This window comes from Montipora foliosa, chromosome 3 (assembly GCF_036669935.1).
Source record: "Montipora foliosa isolate CH-2021 chromosome 3, ASM3666993v2, whole genome shotgun sequence".
NCBI lineage: Eukaryota > Metazoa > Cnidaria > Anthozoa > Scleractinia > Acroporidae > Montipora > Montipora foliosa.
Window position 1 is genome coordinate 5,110,980 of NC_090871.1, and position 9,004 is coordinate 5,119,983.

A 9,004-nucleotide genomic window follows, 5' to 3' on the forward strand; every position below is an offset into this window, starting at 1 on the left:
AGACAGAGGCGAGAGATGGTTTCATTCAGACTGGGATGCCTAAAATGCTCTGTTGTAAACGTGAAGTTGTCTCTCTGGCCTTTCTGTGGACGAATTCCAGGACCTACTGACACAATCTGGGCAAGTTTTGAAAGCTAAAACCTTCAATCGATGCGTTATTTTGCTGGTAGGACTGGGTGGCCCGACACTTATGAAAAAAGCTATGAAATGAGAATTGTGAGTCTTCCCTTGTCATGGAATGGCAGAATTACCCAGAATTCCTTTTCGGCATGAGCGAGACATCTTAAGAAGCACGAGTCTGGCCCTTATCGAAAAGGGGCCGGACTCGTGCTTCTTAAGTTGGCTAACCCTAACCTTAACCTTGCCTAACCATAACCGTAAGAATTAGATGGCTTAAATATTCAACGGAAAAGTCATTTTCTCTGTCATACGGTAAGCACTGGAGTCACAGATAACATAGTGGGCGCACGCGCCCTGCTAAAGGTAACATACATGACAGGCATATTTCATCGCGAATTTCCGAATAACTACAGCAGTTAATATCTTCGAGACATTACATTTACAGTTAAAATACATAGCATATACAGATACATACTACATACATGATATTTAAAGATATATTCATTAAAAAGAAAAGCCGCTGTACAAAATGCGGCCCTGGATTCTCTTTTAAAAAGTACGGATGAAATCAGGTAGCGCATTCCGCAACTTAGCTGATACGTAAGAAAAAAGAACTACGACCATAACTGGTTGTTCTAGGTTTCTTGAGGGACAGAATGTAATTTCTGCCAAGATCATGCATAAGAAGGGGACGGGAGAGAAAACGTATTTCTCATGTAAGCAGAAAAACCTTTTTTTTTCCCAAAAAAAACCATACTTTTATGCAGTGATATAAGGAAATTTTGAATGCGCTTATTGCATAGAGATGTAGAGATTGCCTTTAGTACTAAGAGGACAGGTAATCTGCAAATATAAATCTGGTTATTCTCTTATTTACACTATACCATGTTAAGCGCATCCGATCATTCTGTCATGAAGCATCGCTATATAAGTTTTTAAGTTATTATTATTATTATTATTATTATTACCGTTTCTTTGACACGAGGATTACAGCGAAATGTAAGCACAACTTTCTCACGAATTTTCTATGATAAAAATTTGTTCAGAAATCCAAACTCTACGTTAACAGCACACACCAGGCTTATTCCTGAGTATCTGGCCAGAAATCTTTTCCTCTGGCCGCGCTTCAGCCATTCGATGAGGGCCAGACTCGTGCTTCTTAAGTTGCCTCGCTCATGCCCAAAAAGAATTCTGGGTAATTCTGCCATTCCATGACAAGGGAAGACTGCCGATTCTCATTTCATAGTTTTTTTCATAAGTGTCGGGCCACCCAGTCCTACCAGCAAAATAACGCATCGATCGAAGGTTTTAGCTTTCAAAACTTGCCCAGATTGTGTCAGTAGGTCCTGGATTCGTTCACAGAAAGGCCAGAGAGACAACTTCACGTTTACAACAGAGCATTTTAGGCATCCCAGTCTGAATGAAACCATCTCTCGCCTCTGTCTGAGACAAGACCAGACGCGCACGGTTCTTACCTTACGTTTGTGCCTATAAAATCAACTGAAATGTCAATTGCTGGTTAAAAAAAAAAAAAAAACCAGCATGTTAATGTTTTTTTGGTAGGCTAGCTATCGAAGAGCCAAAAAATTTGCGCATGCGCTGACGGAATGTTGTGAACAAGAGCGAAAAACGCAGTACCTCTAGACACCGGCGCTGGAGCGTCGTACCAAACGAGTCATCCCGGGATTTCGGCCCGTGCGATCGCTTTTGGACGCAGTTGGCCCTTCGCTGCTTTCTGCTACCGACCTTGCCTCCCGGTACGGCATTGAGGGAGAAATATGTCGGCCCCTAAACCATATGTGACAAATCCCACGCCTACTCACAGCTCCAAACCGCCCTTGTCAATATAGCGTAAGAATTAGATGGCTTATATATTCAACGGAAAAGTCATTTTCTCTGTCATATGGTAAGCACTGGAGTCGCACATTACATAGTGTGCGCACGCGCCCTGCTAAAGGTAACATACATACAGGCATAAGCTTTATTTCATCGCGAATTTCCGAATAACTACAGCAGCTAATATCTTCGAGACATTACATTTACAGCTAGAATACATAGCACATACAGATACATACTACATACATAATATTTAAAGATATATTCATTAAAAAGAAAAGCTGCTGTACAAAATGCGGCCCTGGATTCTCTTTTAAAAGGTACGGATGAAATCAGGTAGCGCATTCCGCAACTTAGCTGATACGTAAGAAAAAAGAACTACGACCATAACTGGTTGTTCTAGGTTTATTGAGGGACGGAATGTAATTTCTGCCAAGATCATGCATAAGAAGGGGACGGGAGAGAAAACGTATTTCTCATGTAAGCAGAAAAATCTTTTTTTTTCCCAAGAAAAAACCCATACTTTTATAAAGTAATATAAGGAAATTTTGAATGCGCTTATTGCACAGAGATGTAGAGATTGACTTTAGTAGTAAGAGGACAGGTGATCTGCAAATATAAATCTCGTTATTCTCTTATTTACACTATACCGTTTCTTTGACACGAGGATTACAGCGAAATGTAACCACAACTTTCTCACGAATTTTCTATGATATAAATTTGTTTAGAAATCCAAACTCTACGTTAACAGCACACACCAGCCTTATTCCTGAGTATCTGGCCAGAAATCTTTTCCTCTGGCCGCGTTTCAGCCATTCGATGAGGGCCAGACTCGTGCTTCTTAAGTTGCCTCGCTCCTGCCCAAAAAGAATTCTGGGGAATTCTGCCATTCCATGACAAGGGAAGACTGCCGATTCTCATTTCATAGTTTTTTTCATAAGTGTCGGGCCACCCAGTCCTACCAGCAAAATAACGCATCCATCGAAGGTTTTAGCTTTCAAAAATTGCCCAGATTGTGTCAGTAGGTCCTGGATTCGTCCACAGAAAGGCCAGAGAGACAACTTCACGTTTACAACAGAGCATTTTAGGCATCCCAGTCTGAATGAAACCATCTCTCGCCTCTGTCTGAGACAAGACCAGACGCGCACGGTTCTTACGTTACGTTTGTGCCTATAAAATCAACTGAAATGTCAATTGCTGGTTAAAAAAAAAAAAAAACCAGGGCCCGGTTGTTCGAAAGGCGATTAAATTAATCCAGGATTAGCGTAAACTTTTGGTTCATGTTTTCAACTTTTTGGTGAAACTTCCTTTTGCTTATTTTCGTTTTTCAAGATTGAATTCCTCTAATGTAAAGTTTTGCCAAATATCAGCGTTGAGAGCATTTGGGAGTGCAGAAATAAACTCCAGCTTGGTTAATTTTTAATCTGGGATTAGCGTTAATCGACTTTTGAACAACCGGGCCCAGCATGTTAATGTTTTTCTGGTAGGCTAGCTATCGAAGAGCCAGAAAATTTGCGCATGCGCTGACGGAATGTTGTGAACAAGAGCGAAAAACGCAGTACCTCCAGACACCGGCGCTGGAGCGTCGTACCAAACGAGTCATCCCGGGATTTCGGCCCGTGCGATCGCTTTTGGACGCAGTTGGCCCTTCGCTGCTTTCTGCTACCGACCTTGCCTCCCGGTACGGCATTGAGGGAGAGATATGTCGGCCCCTAAACCATATGTGACAAATCCCACGCCTACTCACAGCTCCAAACCGCCCTTGTCAATATAGCGTAAGAATTAGATGGCTTATATATTCAACGGAAAAGTCATTTTCTCTGTCATATGGTAAGCACTGGAGTCGCACATTACATAGTGTGCGCACGCGCCCTGCTAAAGGTAACATACATACCGGCATAAGCTTTATTTTATCACGAATTTCCGAATAACTACAGCAGCTAATATCTTCGAGACATTACATTTACAGCTAAAATACATAGCACATACAGATACATACTACATACATAATATTTAAAGATATATTCATTAAAAAGAAAAGCCGCTGTACAAAATGCGGCCCTGGATTCTCTTTTAAAAGGTACGGATGAAATCAGGTAGCGCATTCCGCAACTTAGCTGATACGTAAGAAAAAAGAACTACGACCATAACTGGTTGTTCTAGGTTTATTGAGGGACGGAATGTAATTTCTGCCAAGATCATGCATAAGAAGGGGACGGGAGAGAAAACGTATTTCTCATGTAAGCAGAAAAATCTTTTTTTTTCCCAAGAAAAAAACCATACTTTTATAAAGTAATGTAAGGAAATTTTGAATGCGCTTATTGCACAGAGATGTAGAGATTGACTTTAGTAGTAAGAGGACAGGTGATCTGCAAATATAAATCTCGTTATTCTCTTATTTACACTATACCGTTTCTTTGACACGAGGATTACAGCGAAATGTAAGCACAACTTTCTCACGAAATTTCTATGATGAAAATTTGTTCAAAAATCCAAACTCTACGTTAACAGCACAAACCAGGCTTATTCCTGAGTATCTGGCCAGAAATCTTTTCCTCTGGCCGCGCTTCAGCCATTCGATGAGGGCCAGACTCGTGCTTCTTAAGTTGCCTCGCTCATGCCCAAAAAGAATTCTGGGTAATTCTGCCATTCCATGACAAGGGAAGACTGCCGATTCTCATTTCATAGTTTTTTTCATAAGTGTCGGGCCACCCAGTCCTACCAGCAAAATAACGCATCGATCGAAGGTTTTAGCTTTCAAAACTTGCCCAGATTGTGTCAGTAGGTCCTGGATTCGTCCACAGAAAGGCCAGAGAGACAACTTCACGTTTACAACAGAGCATTTTAGGCATCCCAGTCTGAATGAAACCATCTCTCGCCTCTGTCTGAGACAAGACCAGACGCGCACGGTTCTTACCTTACGTTTGTGCCTATAAAATCAACTGAAATGTCAATTGGTTACGGTTAGCATGTTAATGTTTTTCTGGTAGGCTAGCTATCGAAGAGCCAGAAAATTTGCGCATGCGCTGACGGAATGTTGTGAACAAGAGCGAAAAACGCAGTACCTCCAGACACCGGCGCTGGAGCGTCGTACCAAACGAGTCATCCCGGGATTTCGGCCCGTGCGATCGCTTTTGGACGCAGTTGGCCCTTCGCTGCTTTCTGCTACCGACCTTGCCTCCCGGTACGGCATTGAGGGAGAGATATGTCGGCCCCTAAACCATATGTGACAAATCCCACGCCTACTCACAGCTCCAAACCGCCCTTGTCAATATAGCGTAAGAATTAGATGGCTTATATATTCAACGGAAAAGTCATTTTCTCTGTCATATGGTAAGCACTGGAGTCGCACATTACATAGTGTGCGCACGCGCCCTGCTAAAGGTAACATACATACCGGCATAAGCTTTATTTTATCGCGAATTTCCGAATAACTACAGCAGCTAATATCTTCGAGACATTACATTTACAGCTAAAATACATAGCACATACAGATACATACTACATACATAATATTTAAAGATATATTCATTAAAAAGAAAAGCCGCTGTACAAAATGCGGCCCTGGATTCTCTTTTAAAAGGTACGGATGAAATCAGGTAGCGCATTCCGCAACTTAGCTGATACGTAAGAAAAAAGAACTACGACCATAACTGGTTGTTCTAGGTTTATTGAGGGACAGAATGTAATTTCTGCCAAGATCATGCATAAGAAGGGGACGGGAGAGAAAACGTATTTTTCATGTAAGCAGAAAAACCTTTTTTTTTCCCAAGGAAAAAACCATACTTTAATAAAGTAATATAAGGAAATTTTGAATGCGCTTATTGCACAGAGATGTAGAGATTCACTTTAGTAGTAAGAGGACAGGTGATCTGCAAATATAAATCTCGTTATTCTCTTATTTACACTATACCGTTTCTTTGACACGAGGATTGCAGCGAAATGTAAGCACAACTTTCTCACGAATTTTCTATGATAAAAATTTTGTTCAGAAATCCAAACTCTACGTTAACAGCACACACCAGGCTTATTCCTGAGTATCTGGCCAGAAATCTTTTCCTCTGGCCGCGCTTCAGCCATTCGATGAGGGCCAGACTCGTGCTTCTTAAGTTGCCTCGCTCATGCCCAAAAAGAATTCTGGGTAATTCTGCCATTCCATGACAAGGGAAGACTGCCGATTCTCATTTCATAGTTTTTTTCATAAGTGTCGGGCCACCCAGTCCTACCAGCAAAATAACGCATCGATCGAAGGTTTTAGCTTTCAAAACTTGCCCAGATTGTGTCAGTAGGTCCTGGATTCGTCCACAGAAAGGCCAGAGAGACAACTTCACGTTTACAACAGAGCATTTTAGGCATCCCAGTCTGAATGAAACCATCTCTCGCCTCTGTCTGAGACAAGACCAGACGCGCACGGTTCTTACGTTACGTTTGTGCCTATAAAATCAACTGAAATATCAATTGGTTACGGTTAGCATGTTAATGTTTTTCTGCTAGGCTAGCTATTGAAGAGCCAGAAAATTTGCGCATGCGCTGACGGAATGTTGTGAACAAGAGCGAAAAACGCAGTACCTCCAGACACCGGCGCTGGAGCGTCGTACCAAACGAGTCATCCCGGGATTTCGGCCCGTGCGATCGCTTTTGGACGCAGTTGGCCCTTCGCTGCTTTCTGCTACCGACCTTGCCTCCCGGTACGGCATTGAGGGAGAGATATGTCGGCCCCTAAACCATATGTGACAAATCCCACGCCTACTCACAGCTCCAAACCGCCCTTGTCAATATAGCGTAAGAATTAGATGGCTTATATATTCAACGGAAAAGTCATTTTCTCTGTCATATGGTAAGCACTGGAGTCGCACATTACATAGTGTGCGCACGCGCCCTGCTAAAGGTAACATACATACCGGCATAAGCTTTATTTTATCGCGAATTTCCGAATAACTACAGCAGCTAATATCTTCGAGACATTACATTTACAGCTAAAATACATAGCACATACAGATACATACTACATACATAATATTTAAAGATATATTCATTAAAAAGAAAAGCCGCTGTACAAAATGCGGCCCTGGATTCTCTTTTAAAAGGTACGGATGAAATCAGGTAGCGCATTCCGCAACTTAGCTGATACGTAAGAAAAAAGAACTACGACCATAACTGGTTGTTCTAGGTTTATTGAGGGACAGAATGTAATTTCTGCCAAGATCATGCATAAGAAGGGGACGGGAGAGAAAACGTATTTTTCATGTAAGCAGAAAAACCTTTTTTTTTCCCAAGGAAAAAACCATACTTTACTAAAGTAATATAAGGAAATTTTGAATGCGCTTATTGCACAGAGATGTAGAGATTGACTTTAGTAGTAAGAGGACAGGTGATCTGCAAATATAAATCTCGTTATTCTCTTATTTACACTATACCGTTTCTTTGACACGAGGATTGCAGCGAAATGTAAGCACAACTTTCTCACGAATTTTCTATGATAAAAATTTTGTTCAGAAATCCAAACTCTACGTTAACAGCACACACCAGGCTTATTCCTGAGTATCTGGCCAGAAATCTTTTCCTCTGGCCGCGCTTCAGCCATTCGATGAGGGCCAGACTCGTGCTTCTTAAGTTGCCTCGCTTATGCCCAAAAAGAATTCTGGGTAATTCTGCCATTCCATGACAAGGGAAGACTGCCAATTCTCATTTCATAGTTTTTTTCATAAGTGTCGGGCCACCCAGTCCTACAAGCAAAATAACGCATCGATCAAAGGTTTTAGCTTTCAAAACTTGCCCAGATTGTGTCAGTAGGTCCTGGATTCGTCCACAGAAAGGCCAGAGAGACAACTTCACGTTTACAACAGAGCATTTTAGGCATCCCAGTCTGAATGAAACCATCTCTCGCCTCTGTCTGAGACAAGACCAGACGCGCACGGTTCTTACGTTACGTTTGTGCCTATAAAATCAACTGAAATGTCAATTGGTTACGGTTAGCATGTTAATGTTTTTCTGGTAGGCTAGCTATCGAAGAGCCAGAAAATTTGCGCATGCGCTGACGGAATGTTGTGAACAAGAGCGAAAAACGCAGTACCTCCAGACACCGGCGCTGGAGCGTCGTACCAAACGAGTCATCCCGGGATTTCGGCCCGTGCGATCGCTCTTGGACGCAGTTGGCCCTTCGCTGCTTTCTGCTACCGACCTTGCCTCCCGGTACGGCATTGAGGGAGAGATATGTCGGCCCCTAAACCATATGTGACAAATCCCACGCCTACTCACAGCTCCAAACCGCCCTTGTCAATATAGCGTAAGAATTAGATGGCTTATATATTCAACGGAAAAGTCATTTTCTCTGTCATATGGTAAGCACTGGAGTCGCACATTACATAGTGTGCGCACGCGCCCTGCTAAAGGTAACATACATACCGGCATAAGCTTTATTTTATCGCGAATTTCCGAATAACTACAGCAGCTAATATCTTCGAGACATTACATTTACAGCTAAAATACATAGCACATACAGATACATACTACATACATAATATTTAAAGATATATTCATTAAAAAGAAAAGCCGCTGTACAAAATGCGGCCCTGGATTCTCTTTTAAAAGGTACGGATGAAATCAGGTAGCGCATTCCGCAACTTAGCTGATACGTAAGAAAAAAGAACTACGACCATAACTGGTTGTTCTAGGTTTATTGAGGGACAGAATGTAATTTCTGCCAAGATCATGCATAAGAAGGGGACGGGAGAGAAAACGTATTTTTCATGTAAGCAGAAAAACCTTTTTTTTTCCCAAGGAAAAAACCATACTTTAATAAAGTAATATAAGGAAATTTTGAATGCGCTTATTGCACAGAGATGTAGAGATTCACTTTAGTAGTAAGAGGACAGGTGATCTGCAAATATAAATCTCGTTATTCTCTTATTTACACTATACCGTTTCTTTGACACGAGGATTGCAGCGAAATGTAAGCACAACTTTCTCACGAATTTTCTATGATAAAAATTTTGTTCAGAAATCCAAACTCTACGTTAACAGCACACACCAGGCTTATTCCTGAGTA